At 36.8% G+C, this 6528-nt stretch overlaps 1 non-coding gene across 1 annotated transcript; it reads right to left on the bottom strand.

The window, feature by feature from the left end:
- Nucleotides 1–5061: 5061 nt before the first annotated feature.
- On the bottom strand, nt 5062–5168 carry LOC138810719 (U6 spliceosomal RNA). The gene has a single exon (XR_011367231.1). It is a non-coding gene; the product is annotated as a U6 spliceosomal RNA (small nuclear RNA).
- Nucleotides 5169–6528: the final 1360 nt, after the last annotated feature.

Genomic DNA, 6528 nt, shown 5'->3' with positions numbered 1-6528 from the left:
ATTAAATAACCAGGTGTTAGAACAGACAATAAGGGACCTAGATGATAGTTTTCAAAATATATTACAATTACTGCTGAAAATGTTATTAATGAAAAGATACAAAACCTCTACTAGGAAATTTATTGAACAAGATGCAAACAACCAACGATCAGCAAAATAACTCATGGAGACTACAAACAGAAAAATGAATTCTGAAAAGGCAAGGGAGCCCAAGGAAAAACTGGATGCCTAGCTAAAAGATATGAAAGAAGACACAGTTAAATAAACAACCCTACCAACCTCCCCACCCAAAGAAAATATGTAAGGAAAGTCCATACAAGGCCTAAAACAAAGCTTTATAAAGAGATAAAAGCCCTAAAAAATGACCAATTATAAAACAGCGAAATCAAAAACAAAGTATAAAGTCTTCACAGCAAATAGATGACATAGAAGGTAATCTCAGGGGTCAAAGACCAAGTAAGTCTAATAGGAAAGAGGAAATAATCATTTAGAACAAATCCAAGAAATAAGAAATGATCTTGCCAGAACTTCACGACTCAGTTAGAAGATCAAATTTGGGGGAGATTGGTCTCAAGAAGGAGAAGAATAGGAAACTGAATGGATGGGAAACATATTTCAGAATTCTAGCAGAGAACATTCCAAACATCCAAAGAAATAGTCACATTCAGAGAAGAGAAGCCTTTAGAACACCAAACAGAATTCTAGAAGAGAACAACCCACCACCACATCATAATCAATTAGAGGATCATTAATGATCAAGGAAACGATTCTTAAAGCTGCCATAGAGAAAAGATTGATTATTTATAAAGTATATACAGTCAGAATAAACACAGATTTCTTAGTTTATATGATAAAAAGAAGAGCCTGGAATGATATATAACAAACATCAAAGGTAAACAACTACCAACAGTGAATATGGTCCCAAGCCAAACTGTCCACCACATCAGCAGGATAGAAGTTAATCAAATATATCCTACAGAGAGAAGATCAAGAAGAACAGGAACTGGTTATATAAGATGAGAACTAGGTAAATATATTAAGAGTAGATGAGGCACAGCTCCTAAGAGCTTCTAAGAGAATTCATCCAAATAGATAAAATTAGAGAAAAAAATGAGACATCATAACATAAATTAGCAAAATTGTGAATATTATAAGAGAGTACTTTGAAAACCATGTACCAATAACCTGGAGAATCCTGGAGTAATTGATGCTTTACTATACTCGAACTGAACCAAGAAATGATACATAAGAAGTAATGAAAATGAAATATCAATAAACAATTTCCCATAACAGAAAAATCTATGACTCAATAGATTTACCATGAAATTAAGGCCTGCAAGAACTTACAATACTCAGCTCTAACTCTTCAATGGAATAGAAAGGGAAATGGAATTATCAAACACAATCTATGAAGCTAGAATTAGACTCTTCCCCAAATCAGCTAGGACACATCAAAGAAAGAGAACTATGAACCCAGCTCTTTGATAAGCATTGATGCATAACTTCTCAATAAAATTCTCACTAACCAACTTCAACAATTAACAAAAAAATGCTATGATCAAACAGTATTCATCCTAGGATACGGCTGTATTCAATATACTTGTCAATAAACATAACACACATCATCAGCAGAAGCAGGGACAAGAAGCACATGATTGTTTATATGGATGTAGAAATAGCTTTTAACAAACTCCAATACCCCTTTATGATTGAAAGGTCTGAGAAGCTAGGAACGCATGGAACTTTTCTCAATATAATACAGAGTATGTATACAACAAAGAGAAAATAAGCATGTACCTAACGATGGAGGCATGAATACATTAAAATCAGGAATGAGAAAAGGATGTCCACTCTCTCTACTACTCTTCAATATAGTAGTGGACTTTCTAGCAAGGAAAATAGGCAAGAGAAAAATATAAAAGGGATCCAAATATGAAAGGAGTAAAACTATCCCCTTTCACAGATGAAATGATACTTTATATAAAGGACCCTATAGCTTCCCCCCCTCAAAAGTTAGTAAAAGTGATGCTAATCTTCAGCAATGTAGCAGGGTGTAAAACCTACAAGAATCAATAGTTTTCCTGTGTTACCAACAATGGGAAGATCCAGGCTTAAATCCAAAAAACAACCTCATATGTATTAGCCTCAAAATCAAATCAAATCTAAGCAAAACAAAACAACAATAAAACTAGGAATTAATTACTTTAACAAAAATGTGAAGGACCTCTATTGTGAAAACTTCAAATGCCTAAAAGCGAAATTGAAGGAATTTCAAGGAAATGGAGTCTTTCAATGCTCCTGGTTGGAATAATTAACATTGTGAAAACTGCAATACTGCTCCCAACGATTGGCAATGCAATACCCATCAATATCTCTACAATATTCTTCAATGCAATAGAGAAAGCAATCCAAATTTATTATTGAATTACAAAATTACAGTTGAAAGAGAAGGCTCAGAAATGAACTCATAGGCCTATAGTCATCTCACACACACACACACACACACACACACACACACACACACACACACACACACACACACACACACACACTGGAATTCTATTCACCCATCAGAAAGAATGACTGTTCACCACTCTTAAGGAACATCAAAGGCTTGGGAAAATTATACTAAGAGAAAGGAATGCACACTCGAGCAATATAGGTTTCATATATTCATTTATTCATGGTAGCTAGAAGGTAATTACAAATCTACAAGAGAGAGTCTTCCTCCAGTTTGAATTTCCATTTTCAAGAAAATTGAAAATAGCAAATGCTAATGAGGATGTAGCCAAATGGGAACTCTATTACACTGTTGGTGGGAAATAAAATTTGTTCAACTATTCTGAAGTGCAGTACGGACTTTTTGGGAAAGACTAAACAGATCTCCCTTGTGACCCAGTAATTCTTCTCATGGGCAGCAATCCAATAAATAACAAACAAGCTCACATTAAAGCTACCAGTATAACTATGTTCAGAGCCCAGGCCCAGAGTTTAAGGACTGGAAAAAAAGTTATCACTGCTGGTATTTCTTTCCCCAAATATGAACCTTTTGACATAAGATACAAAATCTTTCTATTTGCAACAGCTAGAATAGAACTTATCTGTAGTGAGTAATAAAATGTCTTCTTTGTTGAATGTTAGGAAAAGCTGTAGGCAGTCCAAGAAAAGGGAGACTTTTTGTTGTTGTTGGTGGTGGTGGTCGAGGGGCTTGATGTCTGGGCTTGGGCACTGTCCCTGAGCTCTTCAACTCAAGGTTAATGCTCTACCTTTTGAACCACATTGCCACTTCTGGTTTTCTGGTGGTTAAATGGAGATGAGTCTCAGGGACTTTCCTTCCCAAGTTGGCTTTGAACAGCAGTCCTCAGATCTTAGCTTCCTGAGTAGCTAGGATTACAGCTGTGAGCCACTGTCACCAGGCTAAAAATGGGGGATTTTTATAAAAGAAAATCCACCTCTTCACCTGTGTCTAAACCTCAGATATTACTATTAGAACACTTCATCCTCAACTCATTTGATCTGACATTTGTAAATTTTCTCTTTTCTGTCATGTGGAAATACTGCAGTCAATGTCAACTCAACTGTGGGACTGGATCATTTGTATGGTAATCGCTAGCACCTAAATCAAAAACATTTACATCAAAACAAATGAAACCCTCATTTCGAATAATTATTTTCTCTTTTTATTACAAATCTGTGCTTGATTACTTCTTAATGTGATATTGGACCTGTTAACAGAGTGATGACTTTTTCTTTCTCTTGAGCAATTGTCCTTCTTCCACATGGGTCAAATATTTAAGATTTCAAAAATTTCCATTGATAATTCATTAAGCTGACCTCTAAGAAAATGTGCATTTCTGGAATTGGTCTGCTGTGTTGTTCTTACATGCACAGGATTTCTATGATTTATTTGTTTTATAAGGAATTCTATTTTCCAATGTTTGTGTGACCAATTTTAGTCTCTCTGATCAGTCTTTCCTACCCTCTCTCAGGAGTCTTTTATTTCAGCCTGCCTCATAATAAATATATTAGTTTTCAGCTAAATGACTCCCAGCTTCAGTTTTTTGCCTGACTTTACGTAGACTGTGATAGGAGCTTTGACTGGCCTTGCTTGCTGGAGTTTTTTGCTTGATTTTTATTGTTTTGTTTTTAGAGGTCTAGTATTACTAGTTAATGTATTAGCTTCTCTGGGCCGCATTGATCACCTGGACTAGAGTCAATGGGTTTTTGTCCTAATGATACGAAAACAACTGACTAAATTCCTGTTTTAATTCTCTCAAAATCAGGCAATCTGGCATCCTTGCAAAGCCATCAATAATATTCTGCTACCACTTACAGAAATGGTCTATCAAGATGGCTTTTCAAGGTTGACTGTAAAAAATGTTTATTTCTGTGTGGGAGGACCATATAAAAAGCAACAAAAAAATCACATCGTACATTATAAATACTTTAGAAACAACAGCAAGAAAAAAAAACACTTGTGTCCCTATCTTGGGGTTCATTTAGCTTAACATCACCTTATCTATTCATATGCATATAGCTTTTGACCTTTTCTACTTATCCAGGAAGTATATTCATTATTGCCAATAAGGGATACCACGTGACCGATGTTTCTTTGGAGTTTGATTATTTTAGTTAATATAATTTTTCCGTAACAAATTGGGCGATGTCGTTCTTTCTGATGGACGATAGAATTCACACACACACACACACACACACACACACACACACACACACACACACACACACACACACACACACACAACTCACAACGTTTTCTTGATCCATTCATCTACTGAGGGGCATTGGGGTTGGTTCCATATCTTAGCTATGGGAAATAATGCTGCAGTAAACATAATTGTATTGGCAATTTTAATATGGTCTTGTTGCTGACTATTTAGGTGAATGGCCAAAAGTGGTATTGCTGGGTCATACAGGAGCTCTATGTGGAATCTTTTACGGAACCTCCATACTGCTTTCCAAGTGATTGAACAAGTTTACACTCCCACCAAGAATGACGTACGGTTCCCTTCTGGCCACATCCCCTCCAGCATCTGTTATTGTAAAAATGTGGAGCGCTTCACAAATTTGCATGTCATACTTGCACAGGGACCATGCTAATCTTCTCTGTATTGTTCCAATTTTAGTGTATATGCTGCTGAATTGAGCACATAACATTTTTTAAATATAAAGTGGAACTGATTTTCTTAAACTAGACAATTTAACAAAAAGTAAGTTCACAAGAATGGTCGTGAAATTTTAGAAGCATGTATTTCTTACATAAGCACACATTTAAGACTAAAGTCAAGATTGATATGTCAAAAACAAAATAATTCCAGATATTTGTTGTGCAACAGATGTGTAGAAGGAGGATTTCAATTAGTCTATACAAGACACCTATCATAATGAACACTGCAGCAAGTGTTAAGTTTTTATTTTTTTTTAAGTTTTAATGTTTTAAATATGTTTAATTTTGGGAATTTGCTTATATGCCAAAATTAAGATTGTTTGGTAGGTCATATAACTTTTCTATAAAGTATTAAAATTTATGGTAGCAGACATATACTACTAAGTATGTACATTTCAGAGTTTATAGAAACTTTACTAATGAGAAGTTGCAAAATCTTTGTATTAAGAAACAGCAAAGAGTTAAGACAGTTTCTGTTAAAACTTTAGGGCTTCCTTACTTAATATGTTAGCGAGGAACAAAAATGATTGTATAAACCGTATGCAGATGATGAGATGAGACATATATAGTAATCTTAGAGTGTAAATTTAAAGACTACTCATAGCCTATAAAACTCTTGTTGAGCATCATAATCTTAGCCAGTTTTAAATGTACAGGAATATGAGAAGAGTTCCGGGAAGATGGCAGAGGAGAAGCTGGAATCTGAACAAGCTCTCCCATAGAAAGCAGTTTTAGAGTTCCAATGAATAGTCCTAAGCCAGAGAATCACACCAAGTGTGCCATCACAGGACAGAGAGTTAGGCAAGAGAGGGGAAACCCAGGCAAGAAGAGACATCTGAGCGCTTACCAGCAGCCACCAGTGACCGCAGGGCACCATACCTGAGCCACAGAGAGTCTGGGACAAGGAGCCAGACACAGTGGGTGAGTGGATTCTACACAACATCAGCAAGAACCAACAAGGAGCAGACATCTTCATCCTGCAGTTTGCAGACCAGAGACGACCCAGGAACCAAGACTGGGCATGAGTAGAAGCCCGACGTCCTCACTCCTTCTCAGGGAGCAGAGGAGGGAAGGGCACTCTTTCCCTCCCCCAGTACTGGAGATCTCCATCTTGGATACCGACAAAGCTCAGGGGAGCTGCCAGCTCCAACTCAGGCCGTGGAATAAAACGAGTCATTTAGCAGGTCACAAGAATTTAATGGCGGCGTGGCCTGCCAGACTCAGCTCCATCCAGGGAAAAGTTACCCAGCTCGGGCGCGAGCCATAGGAGAGGCTTTCCTCACCGGGTAATCAGAGCCAGAGGTTGCCCCTCCCTCTAGCAGCCACCACAATCAATTGAAAAT

Source organism: Dipodomys merriami, unplaced genomic scaffold, assembly GCF_024711535.1.
Source record: "Dipodomys merriami isolate MVZ:Mamm:240054 unplaced genomic scaffold, mDipMer1.0.p SCAF_507, whole genome shotgun sequence".
NCBI classification, from domain to species: Eukaryota; Metazoa; Chordata; class Mammalia; order Rodentia; family Heteromyidae; genus Dipodomys; species Dipodomys merriami.
This window is presented reverse-complemented; position numbering and strand designations above follow the sequence as displayed.